General features: G+C 39.7%; 1 protein-coding gene across 2 annotated transcripts in view; it reads left to right on the top strand.

Annotated features, from left to right (window-relative positions):
• The window catches only part of SZT2 (SZT2 subunit of KICSTOR complex), a 3,556,133-nt gene that overhangs the window by 3,170,973 nt on the left and 370,311 nt on the right, over positions 1-14,849 (top strand). The window lies entirely within an intron of this gene.

The following is a 14,849-nucleotide window of genomic DNA, read 5'->3' on the forward strand; positions in this document are numbered from 1 at the left end:
GAGTTGACTAGAAGAATCAAGAGTACATTGGAAATGAAGCAGAGAGAGTATTTAGGAGATGGAGATGAGCAGTAATAAAACCAGTAACAATGTGGGATTACAATGCAATAGTTATATTTGTGTAATATGATAGAACAAGAAAATCTGGAAATATTGGACTTTTTCATAATTTGGTGGAGTAAATTCCTTACTTCATGTCATTAATGTTAGGAAAAATGTTTTAGGGAGGGGAACAGAGGGGAGAAAGTTAATTGTAAGTAAAGAAACTTTTTTTCTTAATCCTACTATTTTTGTGCTATATTGTTTTCTTTGCATGCTGTAAAGTAAAGTTTTCTCAGTTATTTTTAATTGTAATGGGGATTGTAAACAGGTGCTGCTGTTCTTTTCCCTTTGCTCTTTCTCCTTGCTCAGTTTTAAGAAATGGAGGCACTGCAGTGTAAAAAAGAGCACAACAAAAGAAAAATAATGTGCTTTTTCTCATTCTTGCATGGTGGAATGACTGGATTAAGGACTTTAATTTAGTAACAACTTTTAAGAGAAAGCAAGGAAATGAAAACGAATATTGAATATTATGACGCTTTTTTCTAGCAAATGAATATATGCTTAGTAGCAATTCTGTATCTGGCCCTCATGTCTCCATGAAAATAATCTGCTAAAGAGAAATTGACTGGTTCTTATGTTTTCATGGAGACAATCTGATAAAGAGAAATTTGTTAGTTTGATTGAGAGTGATTGGTTGGGAGGGAAAAAGAAAAGAGAAACTGGCTATGATAAAATGTTCTATGAAAGCATTCAGGGGGTTTCCTAGCTGGGAGAGCTATAAAGATAAGAGAAAAAGAGCACTCAGTAGAAGCACAGGCTGCACTGCATCATGCACCTTAGAATGGATAGCCTTTCTTTTAGGTTAACTCAAGTTTGTGAGTGTGGCTTTCAGTTTGGGACTTTTGTTCCTTTTAGGAGGGTAAAACTTCAGTATTTGAAGATGTACACAGTTTTGTATGTTAGTATTAAATTAATAGGTTTTAGGGAGTATAGGGACTGGTTTGTTTTTTTTATTTGAGGGCTTTCAATAAAGCAGAAAGTTTTTTAAGATGTGATCTAGGCTCAAATGGATATGAGAAGAAACAACTATATACAAGTTCAACCTGCTAAACCATGTATGCATGTAACACAAAAGCTAGAACTAGACATTTAACAAAAAGTTTTATACATAAAAGGTGGGAGTAATAACTTTTTAATACAATGATGTTTTCTGTACTGTCTTTAAATGTCAATCGTCTCACAGATAAATATAAAAAAAGAAAGAATAGTGAGCTATATTAAAATGTCGAGTGCAAATAGTTTTGTTACAGGAGACACCCTTGGAAAGAACTGAACATGTGAATTTGATAAAGAAAGGTTTTCAGGATGGTTATTCAGTGGAATATCTGGGGCAAAGTAAAGAGGAGTACGTATATTAATTGCAAGAGGACCTTCATTAGTGATAGAAGAGAATAAAAAAGATAATGGCAGATTTGTAGCACTAAGTGGCTACTGGCAAGGGAGGAGGATTACACTGGCATGTATTTATATTCCACTTAAAACTGCTATAATGCAGCTTAAGAAAATTCTGGAAGAAATCAGTTTTCAGCAAGGAATATTACTTATATGTGTGGTCTGGAATTTGATTTGCAGCAGTGAAAATGTGTCTATGGGGCCCAGAAGGGAAAGTATAACAAAGGAGGATAGATCTTTGAAGAAATTTATGAAAATATTTAGCATGGAAAATGTGAACTCTGTGATAGGAATTAGGAATTAATTTACATATTATCATCCAAGATATAAAAACAGGGCAAGGCTAGACAGAATTTACATTTCACAGGAACATCTGCATTTAATGAAGGTCTTGACGCACACCCAATAACTATATCAGATCATGTGCCAGTAATAATTAAAATAAAAATACAGGGTAATGAAATAAAAATCAGGCACTGGCACTTTCCCACCTATCTGTTCACAAGAGAGGAATTCAAGGAATGGGTAATGGAGATTATTCAGGAGCTATTCAAAAGGCTATAAATTACTTCTGAAAATATAGTTATGGAGTGGGATAGAATTAAGATAGAGTTTAAAAATAGGGTGGAAATAAAAGAAAGGGAGCTATGGTTAAGAAGTAACAAGACTTATTTAGAGGGAATAACAAATTAAGTATTACAGAATTGGGGGAATCTCAGAGAACAAGAAAAGATCAACTGCAGAATGCTAAGTAGAAAATAAGGGATTACCTCAATAGTATACACAAGTATAAGAAGACTGCTGTTTGATAACAACACTAGAGCACAAACACTTTTACCACAACGACTTAGGCAACAGAAAGTAGAAAGGGTTGTCACCAGGTTTAGGGAGCTAGTAGCAAGAGATCCTGTATAGGTATTACAAATATTTTGGAAATTATATGAAAGTTTGTATAAAGCAAAGAAATATGGAAGTCAAGAAAAGTTATAAATGGAAATGTTTGTGAAAGAATTAAGTATGCCAAGTTTAGAGGTAGATGAGGCTCAAGTACTAATGGTTTAGGATAGGAGGAGATGAGATAAAAATCATGATGTATAACTAATCTATAGGAAAGTCTCCCGGAGTAGATGGTATTCCTGTGGAGGTTTGGAAGCTAGGAGGGAAAAAAAACTGATAAAGATCTGGAAGGTTTTGTTTAACAGTAATTTAAGAGTTGAAGTACCCACATTCTGGAAGAAAGCAGTGGTAGCTGTAATACTTAAAGACAGTAAAGATCCGTCAGATCCAGCTCATACAGGCCTATTTCAATGTTAAACCATGATTATTGTCCATGTCTATAATGGCTAAAAGAATGGCAAAAGTAATGCTAAAACTGATAGATATGGATCAGTGTGGTTTTGTCAAGAGAAGGCAAACATTTGACCACATTAACAGAACATTGAGGATCCAGAGGGAAGCAGAATGTAAGAAAATACCATTGTTGTTGGTGGGTCTTGATGCAGAGAAAGCATTTGAAAGAGTATGATGGAACTTTATGAGCAGGGCAGTGGAAGGATTTGTATTTCCCGAAAAAATTATAAGGTTGTTTAGAAGGATGTAGGAGGAATCTGAGGTGAAAATTAAAGTCAGTGGAGTCCTTTCTGATAATTTCTGCTTGAGCAGAGGAACCAGGCAGAGATGTCCTCTTCCCCCTTTATACTAGAAGTTGTGAATATAGTAAAAGAAATAAAACAACTGGAATTGAGCATTATATTTAGAACCATTGGCAAAGAAAATAAGGGACTCAGAAATTCAAGAATGTAATTGGTATCATAGTCAAGATAAGATGGCTTTATTTGCAGATTATATAATTTTATGCCGGACAAAACCAGAAAGAGACATTACAGTGTGGTGGAACATTTTGAGACAGTTTCAAATCTTTTTTGGGGATACAAAATGAATGAAGCTAAAACAAAGGCTATAACAGTAAATTATGTACCCGCATATTAATTGGTTCAGCAATATCCATATTTATGGGGACCTGATAAAATTTGCTATTTAGGAGTCTGGAGTAAAAATTATTCTGGTGGGGCGGCTAAGGATATGTGGGAAGAGACTAAACAAAAGGTCATACAAAAACTAAGAAAATGGAAGCTTTGTTATATGGATATGGCTAGTAAGATGCAAGCAGTTAAAATGTTTTTAGTCCCTTTAGTCTTACACACAGGTCAGGTATATTTTTATCAACTAGAGGACAAGTTTTGGATAGCAATTAATAAAGAGCTGAAGGACTTTATCTGGATGAGGAAAATGGCAAGAGTCAAGTGGGATAACCCGATTCTTCCAGTACAATAGTGCGGATTGGGGATTACCTGATTTGAAGGGGTATTTCAGAGCTACACAGTTAAGGCTCCTATACATAGCACAAGCAGAAAACTATAATTCAAAGTGGAAAGGGATGATGAAATGGGGGGGGGGGCTCAATAAACAAGGAGTGACTGGGATGTTGGATGCAGGCCTGTAAGGAGAATATCAGTAATCATACAGAATATTATATCTGTAAAGTAGCAGAAAGTATCCTAAGAACTGAGCCAGCACGGGAATGGAGAAAGGAGATTCTGCTGATAGGGATGACTGCAATCATGGCTATAGACAATAGGTATGAGGGGGCTGGAATTTATTGCAGAAAAGGAACAAAGGTATTGGGAGCAAATGACTGGAGAGTGAAAGACGATAGAATGGGAAGACGCCAAGAATTTATTTGGACTGCAGGTTAGAGATTGCCTTCCCTATCAAAGATTTATATCAGTGTATAGGCAAAGAGAAAGAAATAGGGGGATCCTAAACAAAACACCAACACTGGTAGAGCTTTTAGTAGAATCTAGAACAGAAGTTGCCATTAAAAAAAAGAAATAATTAGCAGAGCATGTCAAATATTGCATAACAACTATAAGAATCAATCAGGGGAGGTTAGAAAGGCTTGGGAAAAGAGATTGGATAAGCATTTTACAAAGAAACAATGGAAGGATATATATATATATATATATATATATATATCACAAATATGCAATAAAATCTAGAAGAGTTAGAATATTTGCTTGGAAATGTTTACAAAGATATTGTTATACTTAAGTGGACTCCAGAGAATTTTTCCTCCAGTAGAAAGCAAATGGAGGTATAAAGTGGAAAAAGGAGGTAATTGGGAGCATATTTTCTGGGAGTGCAGTGAGTTGGTGGACTTTAAGGATTCCCTGCAGGATGCAATTCTAGAGATGCTGGATGGGCAGATTGGTGTTATGAGGGAGAGGATTTTTCTGAGTTATGATGCAGAATCAGAATTGTCTAGACATGGTGGCTGCCAAAAAAGCAATTAATAGAAAACGGAAATCAAAATCTAAACAAACTATACTAGAAGTCATGAATATAGTAAAAGAAATAAAACAACTGGAATTGAGCTCTTTAGAAAAGGATAGGAGCAAACTACTTAGGAAAAAAATGGGAATTGTGGGAACAACACATGCAGAGGAGGCATGGGGTTTAAAATAAGGCAGGAGTTAAATGAGCTGTGTAATGTTTGACTGAAAATGATTGGGTAGATTGTAAGTGATGTATAATGTTTTTAACTGGGAGTTTGTCAGTTTGGTTTGTGATGTAAAATGCTAGCAACTAGGATTGTGTCAATGTGGTTTGTTTTCATTTATATAAATGTATGATTGCATATGTTGTAAGTGATGGTTTAATAAAGATGTTGCTATTAAAAAACGGCAGGAATTTAATGTATGTAATGTTGCTTAGGTTATATGATGTATAGCAATATATGTGAAGTATAATGTTTGTAAACGTGAACTTGTTAATACAGTTTGATTACTTTTATGTAATTGTAAATTTGCCTATGTCACAAGTGAAAGGTGTTTAAAAAAAAAGATCATGGCAATAGAACAAAAGGGTATTAAGAGAAAGTCATATGCAACAAAGGATCATTTGTTGTTAAATAAGTCGTAATGGAGAACTGTAAAAAGGGGAAGACTCTAAGTATGGCATGGATAGACTACAAAAAAAAAATTTGCAGTATTCCACATTCATGGATAGACGAGTGCTTAATAGTGTAGAAGATAACCCTACACTGATCAATTACATTACACAGACCATGAAGCAATCTCATACCACTTTGCAGTTAAGCCAGGATAAAGGACAAATTATTATTCAGGGATAAAAATTCAAAGGGGAATATTCTAGGCCCTTAACCCAGTAAGTTGTCAAGTTAATAGTTGAGGTCATGGCTGCAATCTGGCTCCCAGAAAGCAACAAAGTGTAAATACTTATCTTCTTTTTGTAGATGATTTAAATTTGTATAGTTCATCAGCTGAGGAACTGAAAACACAACTGCAAGTGGTCAAAACATTTTCAGATGATATAAGAATGTCATTTGGTCTTGATAAATGCGCAAAAGCAATCTTTAAGGCAGGAAAGCTGCAGCACCAAGAAAACATTAGTTTGGGAGAGGAATGTGATATAAAAGAACTCGAGCAAGAAGGAGTGTATAAATATTTGACAGTTGATGAAGGATCAACAATAAAAAGTGAACAGATAGAATATAACATGAATATTTTAGAAGATTTAAATGAATACTGAGAACAGTATTGACATCTAGGAACAAAGTTCAAGCTGTTAACCAATTTGCTCTTCCTGTACTAACTTACAATTTTGGAGTGATTGACTGACCCCAAAAGGTGTTGGATAGGTTGGACAGGAAAACAAGAAGGATGCTTCATGCTTGTCAAATGATCTATAAAAATTGCATACCGAGACTATATATTCCCCATTCTGAAGGAAGTATGGGCCTCCTCGAAATTGTTTATATGTATAGATCTGCAATCGTGGGATTACAAACATATTTGCTGACCTCACAAGACCTAAATGTAGTGAAAGTTTTGAAACATGAGGAAAATGAGTCTAAGATGACTTCCCTGCTTAGTTTAGCAGAAGCATATCTACACCAAGTGGGAGTGGAAATCAAACCAGAAGTAGACAAAAATCGGGCAGTAATTGATTGTGGCAAGAATATATGGTGAAAGATCAGATGAGAAGGCAAAAAATGCGCAAAATGCATAAATATGGTTGCAAGTAGAGATAACTCTTGGAACAACCTCATGTTGATCAGGATCAAATGCAGGGATGGTTAAGGCAAGGTGAATTTAAACCAAAAGATGAAAGGGTAGTATTGGGGGCCCAAGATAGTAGGCTATGTATACATTGGTTTACAAAGTCCATTGAACATGTGGGAGAAACAGACAAATGCAGGTTTTGTAAAGTAGCATTGGAAACAGTCACATGTCTTGTTGCTGGCTGTGGTATACTAATGGCAGAAGGACTGTATACTGAAAGGAATAATAATGTGGCAAGACTGCTGCATTGGGAATTGTGCAAGCATTATAGTTTTGAAGTAGCTGAAAAACACTGGAAACATGAGCCACAACGCATTATAGAAAATTATAGTTTATATCATATGGGATCACCCATTACCAGCATTTCAAAAAAGACACAAGAAAGCCAGATACAGTAGTCCATGAAAAGAAGACAAAAGTAACAGTGATCACTGAAACTGGTACACCCAGTGACTACAGTGTCTTATGTACAGAGAGATACAAAGCCATAAAATACCAGGATTTGCAGGCAAAAATGAGGGGAGTGTGGAAGAAGGATACACAGACAGTTCCAATAGTAGCAGGAGCAAGGGGTCATATAGGTTCATAGGTAGGTGCTAGGCTATCGGCACAAGGGCCTAAGTAAGCCTAGCCAACAAGGTTCCCTGGCTTACGCAACCCAAGAAAGTTAATTTCCTGTGCCCCTGTCGAGCAGAGCTACAGAAGTGATCCCCGGGTGTATTTCCTATTTCTCATCCACTCATCAAGATTTTTCTTGAAGAGTGCTAATGAGGATCTTTGCTTGACATAGACGGGTAGCTTGTTCCAGAGTATAGGAAGTCTCTGGGACAGGAATCTATTCCTCCAGCATGTCCTGTTTGTTGTGGTGACAAGGTGTAGATCCATAGAGCATGTAGCTCGGAGGGATTGGGATTTCTTAAGGTGTAGCATGTCCAACAGCTCTGGGTTTAACATAGCTTTATATGTTAGGAAGAGATATCCTCAGAGTAGGCGATATGCTGCAAAGTAAAGCTGGAGTTTTTTGAGACGGTCAGTGTAGGGCATCTATTTGAGGCCAGTAATCCTTGTTGTGAGGTACTTATATGGCCTTTCCAGCTGCTGCAGATGTCTTGTGAGGTACATTCCAAAAGGGGCGTTGTACTCTATAATGGGTCTAATGAGTGCCAAGTAGAGGGGAACAATGATGCCTTTTTTCCTGGATGAGAACCCTTTTGTGATGAGGTGTGCCACATAGAAGGATTTCCTGACTACTGTGGCAAAGTGATTATCAAAGGCGAGACTACTGTCCACCTGGGTCCCAAGGTCTCTTATCACACATTCGGCATTAAGTAGACTGCCGTTTATGTGGTAGTTCATGGTTACAGAGTTTTTACCAAAGGGGATGCACTTTTAGGCCTTGAGCTTGAGGCCATGCCTCTGACACCAGGCATCTGTCTCAGTGAGGCCCTTCTGCAGGATGTCCACATCATTTGGGGACTCAACTATGGCTTCTAGTTTGCAGTCATCTGCAAAATTCATTAGCCAGAGGCCTTCTATGTTAGCCTGTACTTCAGAGAAGTAGATACCAAACAGGAGAGGTCCCAAGACTGAACCCTGTGGTACTCCACTTGTTCCTGGTTTGAAGTCAGATTTGGAGTCTGCAACTTTTACTGTGTGGGTTCTTTCAGTGAGTCAGTTGGCAGCCCATCTTGTGATGTAGGAATTTATACCTAGTTTAGTGAGTTTAGCTATAATTCCAAAATGGGGGATGGTTTCGAAATCCTTGGTGAGGTCAAGATAGGCTGTGTGAACCACCTTACCCTCGTCTACGGCTTTGGTGACTGCCTCAAAGAAGTTGATCAGGTTCAGAAGGCATGATCTGCCTTTCACAAACCCGAACTGGGTGGGGTCCAGAGTTTGGAGGTTACCAATGTCTTTGTTTATGAGTTCCATGATGATACGTTGCATGGCCTCGCAGACCAGGCTAGTCAGGCTAATAGGATGATAGTTCCCAGGATCAGTGGTGGCTCCCCCTTTGTGGAGTGGGATAACTGTTGCTGTGTGCCATTCAGTGGGCACAAAGCCTGACGTGAGACTATGATTGAACATAGTGCTTAGGTGGGGAGCCAGTTTGTTCTAAGTTCGTGTAAAATGCAGCTTGGAATGTTGTCCGGTCCCATGGATGTTGTGTTTTTGGTTTTAGAGAGTGCAGCTTTTACCTGCACAGATGTGATTACAGGGACTCTGCATTCTTCCTGTATAGGTATGGCCATTTAGGGGGTGAGAGTGGGGGTAAAGTTAGCATTGAACCTATCTGCCAGGATGTTGGCAATATCAGTTGGTTCTGTAATTTTCATGCCATTGTGCTGTAACTCAGAGCAGATCTGGGTGTTGCCATTGAGATTCTTGACATAGCTATAGAATGCTTTGTGATTGCCCTTAGAATCAGTGGCAATTTTGTTTTCATAGCTAGCTTTGGAGGATCTTATAAAGGATCTCAGCTTCTTACTGAGGCTGACCATGGGAGCTCCTCCACTCGTGGGATTTTACTTTCTTTTGCAGAAGTTTCTTCCTTCTGTTGTAGAGTTTGTTTATGGCTGGGGACCAGCAGATTGGCTTCCTTTTTTTGGAGGATAGCGTCTTGGTTCTGTTTGGGATAGCATGATCCATGCACTTGTGTAAGTGCTTATAGAGTGCATTTGTGTAGGATTCAGCAGTAGTAACTGTATTGTCCATCTGCATGGGTGTCATGAAGTTCGCCACTTCTGTCTTAAGAAGCATGAAGTTGGCTTTGGAGAAATTTTTTATCATGATTTCCTTAATGGTGGGTGGGGGCGGGATGTGGATATCTCGGGTGATTAGCTTATGGTCAGTCTGACCAACGAGGAGTTGATTTCAGGTGCGGAACACCGGTCAGTCATGTTGGTAATGACTAGGTCTAGGATATTGTTGCCCCTGGTGGGGGTGTGGATAAGTTGATCCAGGGAATTGGAATTTATGAATACCAGAAGGCGTTGAGCAAAGGAGTTGGTACACGAGTAGTTTTCCCAGTTAATGGTGGAGTAGTTGAAATCACCCATTCTTAGGGTGCTATTTGGTTGAACTCTAATATTTCCAGTATATCAAGAAAAGAGGAGTGGGAATCCTGGGGCATGGTGGGGGATCTGTAGCAAACTACAATTTGGATTACAGTTTTGCCCAGAGTTAGTTGCACTTGGATAACCTCAGATGCATTATGCTGCACAACTAGCCTGGAGGTGTGGATATCCTTAATGAATATGGACACACCTCCACCTTTGGTGTTCTGGTCCAGGTTAGATGGCTGAAAAGTGTGGTATGAGTTATAGCCTGGTAATGCAGGGGTGCTCTCTAGAGCCTTGAACCAGGTCTCAGTCACTGCACAGACATCGATGTTCTCCATTTTAAGGAGTGCCTCGAGTGGGTGCATTTTGAGACTTAGACTTCTAGCATTGAGTAGCATTACCCTCAGTTTTTGCTTGCCTGTTCTTGTTACAGTGGTGAATTTGTCATTTGAACCTTGCCTAAAAAAGGCACTATAGGGGCAGCAAGAGCCTTAGCCAGTATCTGGAATCTCAGGGGTGACAGGTGCAGGCCATCTTTGGCAAAGCATTGTGGTCTGTCTACCATGTCGCCCCAGGCAGACAGATACTGGATCCCCTTAGAATGACACCAGAAGCTTAGCCAATTGTTGAAGTCAGTCATTTTGTCCTTGTACTGCGGTATTATTATGGGCAATGGCAGGATGCTACTCAGGGCTAGGGTCATACCTGCCTGGGCTACAGGATCGGAGAGCTCTTCCATGTCTCTTTTCTTGTAGTCCAGGGAGGTATTTCTCAGGTCGTTCACACCAACATGGACAATGACAGAGTGATATTTGTACTTGTTATGGAGTGACTTGAGTGCTTGGGTTATGTGGCGGATCCTGGCATCCGACAGGCAGCTGACAGTAACCTTCTCCTTGTTTAGCCTGGTGGGTAGGACATCAGTGTGCCTGACTATAGAGTCACCTATGAGTAGTGTATTGGGTACTTTGTTTTTCCTTATTGGGCTGTGGTTTATTGGCACACTGAGTCTGTGGGCTATGTGTCATTTGGGTTGTGTTAGGGGTAGAGGTTGCTTGCGTTCTGTTGCTTGAGCAGATTATTATTGAGAGCCTCTGCAACTGTTTTTATGTTTTTATGTGTGGATTTTGGTGGTGTAGGTTTAGTGGGACTAGTGTGGTGTGGTGCAAGTGTTTACCTTCTCCTCTTGACTGTCGTCATACTTAGATAGGATGCAGATATATGTAACTCCATACAAATTGCAGGAGGAGTCATTACTGGTCACATTGTGGGTACTGCAAAAAGAACTTCTGGCTAACATCTAAGATTGAAACAATACTAGTATCATGAACTTTAATCATGCTTTGACTTAGGAATGGGGTTCATTCCCGTCATGGTATTAGAAACCCAAAACACTTGGAGAAATTAAAAAGTGATGTGCACATCAAAAGACTGGGGGAAGGGACAGCTCACTCTTAGCTGTTTTACAGTTAGCTGAGCAAGTATGCAAGCAGGCACAGGAGTCAGAGATAACCATCAAAACATCAGTCATCCTATCCTACTGAAACTCATTGACAGACAAGCTAAGTAGAACCAAGTCAAAATGAGTGCTGGGCAGGGATATTTTCCTGCATTTAGCTCATAATTATTGTGTGGCAGAAATAGACCTTTTTGCTTCTCTGCTAAGCAAGCAGCTGAGGAAGTTTTTGCCAGGAAACTGTCAGTGGAAGCCTGGATAACAGATGCCTTCTTCATAAGCTGAGTAAGCCTGTTTCTCTGTGTTGTGTCTCCAGTGCCACTTATCTCCAGGGTGACACAAAAGATCAAGGAGGAGAGGCTAAAATGATATTCATATCCCCCTTTCGATTCAGGCAGCATTTGTTCTCTCTGCTGTTCAACCTTGCTAGGACAGAACCTGTTCTGCTGCCTTGGAGTTCTGGTGACTCCAAGTCAGACTGCCGACCAGTCACAAGTGGAGTCCCACAGGGCACAGTACTGGGTCCTCTCCTGTTTGGTATCTACTTCTCTGAAGTCGAGGCCAACACGAAGGGACTCTGGCTGACAAAGTTCATAGACAATTGCAAGTTGGGAGCTATAATTAACTCCCCAAGTGATGTTGACATCCTACAGAAAGGCCTCACTGAGAGCAATAACTGCTGTCAGAACCATGGCCTTAAGCTCATTGAAAAAAATGTATCGTCATCCCCTTTGGGAAAAACCCAGTTCCCACGAATTATCACATTGATGGTAGTCCACTGAACACAGAAGGCACTATAAGAGATCTGGGAACACAGGTTACAGCAAACTCTCTTTTGATCACCACATTGCCACTGTAGTCAGAAAGCCCTTCTAGTAGCACATCTCATTACTAAAGGGTTTGCATCCAGGAAGAAAGAGGTCATTGTCTCCCTCTACTCTTCCCTTATTAGGCCAATCATTGACTACAGTGCCCCATTTGGCATGTACCTCACTAGACACCTGCAACAACTGGAGAGGCCACAAAAGTACCTCAAAAAGAGGATCCTAGGCCTTAAACACTTGTACTATATGGACAGACTCAAAAAACTCTGACTATTCTGTCTCATATCGCCTACTTAGAGGCGACCTCTGCTTGACTTACAAAGCCATGTCTGACCCAGTTCTGTTAGAAATGCTACATCTAAAGAAATCCCAGTCCTTCGGCACCACACGCTCCAGAGACCTCAACCTCATTACCACAATCAACAGTACGTGCTGGAGGGACAAGTTCATAACCCAGACAACTTCCCAGCAGATAGACTTCCCATACATGTCAAACAGAGCACCTCACTGGCCCTCTTCAAGAGAAATCTTGATGAGTGGATGCGAAACAGAAAATTCACCCCTGGGACCACTCCAGTGGCTCTACTTGACAGAGGCACTGGGAACTAAGGGCGGATGGCACAATGCCAAGATAATCCTATGGGCTAGGCTTGTAAAGGCTCCAGGGTCATTAGCCTAGTACACACCTATGAACCTATGGAGTGTGGTCCTTCTGACTCAGAAGCAGTGTTCACTTGTATATCCCCACATAATGACTCAAGAATGATAGCATTTAGTCACCTTTTTCAAAGGATGCTTTCTATATACTGTGGAAGGCTATGTGGATCCAATGCAAGAAAGTCATACCTAATTTAATGGAATCATAGAAGTGAAAGGATAATATTAGCTCTCATTTGGGACTCGAACTAAAAACTTTAACACACACCAGGCTGGTATCACTGCCATTGGGCCAATAAAAGCCTCTGGACAGATAGGTATTGACTTTTTATCTTACAAATTTTATCACCATGTTGGGAGAGTTCTTTTAGCTAAGATAGTCTCAGCATGGTGATCAAGGTCAAATTCCAAACACACACACACCAATACAGAGAAGGCCCTCTCCTCTGGCACTGTTAGAATTATTAAAGTGAAAGGATAGTAATGGAAAAGATTTTCTCTTTGGCACCTATGGAGAGATCAGGATCCAGCTGATGCATCACTGACCCTTGACTACCTGTCAGTTGTTTGGAAGTCAGAGTTGTATTTTGCCTGAGTGAAGGTACATGCTTCATCTGTTTTCACTTGTCTGCCCTGGGATGATCCCACCAACACACACACACACACACACACACACACACACACACACACACACACACACACACACACACACACACACACACACTCCTTGTCCCCAGTGAAAGGAAATCATTATTGGGGTCCTGCATTTGAAACCACCCAAAAAAGGGATGACTCCATAGTGGAACTTTAACTATGTTCTAGAAAAAAGTTTACCTTATCTCCATTTGAGCCAGCTGCTGTTGCTTCAGTAATATTTTTGACATGGAAAACCATTTTATTAGTATCCGTAACCTCTGTCAGAAGAATGTCAGATTTGCAAATCTTAATGTGCAAAGAGCCTTTCCTCATATTCCATAAAGATAAGGTCACAATATGTGATTAACTCTACCTTCATGTCTAATGTTGTAACAGAACTATTTCCAAACTAATTTACCTCTTAAAGGCTTTTTGCCAAGGTGTTAGAGTATATTAAAGTCAGACCTTTGTTTGCCTGTAACTTTTTTTTTTTTGTAACAGAACTGTTTGAATCAGGCTGTCCATCTAACACTACTTTTTCCAGTTCTTCAAGTCAAGGGTTAGTGGAATTTACCAGGTCTATATTACCTTATCGAACGATGAAAAGAGCGAACACTCTTTCATCAAACTGAAAAAGTTGAACCCCTAAACAGCGAAGACATGGACCATCATTTTTTTCCTGTCTTTAGGACTTTGCCATTTCCTCCACTATAGTGGATCTCAGAGTTATTATATTTAAGTGGGGGGAGTGTGGGGGCAGGGGGCGAAGCCCCCCACTTAATTTTGTGTTTGAATTTTTTTTTTTTTTTTTTTTTTTTGCGGAGCAGCAATTTTTTTCCCTGGGAAAAAAGTCGATGTTACATGTCTTTGCTCTTTAGTGGTTTCAACCTTTTCAGTTCGATGAAAGAGCTTTTGCTGTTTTCATCGTTCGATAAGGTAATGTAGACCTGAATTTACCTTCCCTTAATTTGCACGGGCAATTGAAATATTACTTGAATGGAACCTAAGAACTAGGATAATCTGAATAGCTGTCCCTTTCCTTTCTTTATGGAGGAAGAGAACCCCGTTTTCAAATGGATTTTATCAGAATAGCTAGAACAGTTTATTTCTCTTTGTTATACCTTGCATGCCAAGACTCTGTCAAGACAGGCTAGAGTCCACTCTTATAGGTTTGTAGGTAAGTACTAGTCTAGGTGCCATTGCAGGCCATCTTAAGCCTAGTCAATTTCCCTTCAAAGGTGAGAATTAAACTCACTATCTTGTGTCTTTCAGGTTAAGATCTTAACCATTATGCCAACCCCCCCACCCCAGGGCCACAGCAGCCACCACTGAATTTATGTGCAAGTTCAGCACTCAATTTATTCTTGAAGTAGCTACATGATCATCTTCCCACACCTTCTGCAAGCATTATAACTTGAATATCTCCTCTAGAGCAAGGGCAGGATTTGCCTTAACCATCTTGCAAGGTCACCTGCAGACCATTCCCTCTTTATTCTAGCCACTCACTAGATCATGAGCTTTGGAAATCTCTCCAAGTGTCATTACTGCAGTAGTGAAATATGCAATGAACATAGTA

This window comes from Protopterus annectens, chromosome 10.part0 (genome assembly GCF_019279795.1).
Source record: "Protopterus annectens isolate FY-2018-M chromosome 10.part0, PAN1.0, whole genome shotgun sequence".
Classification (NCBI taxonomy): Eukaryota; Metazoa; Chordata; order Ceratodontiformes; family Protopteridae; genus Protopterus; species Protopterus annectens.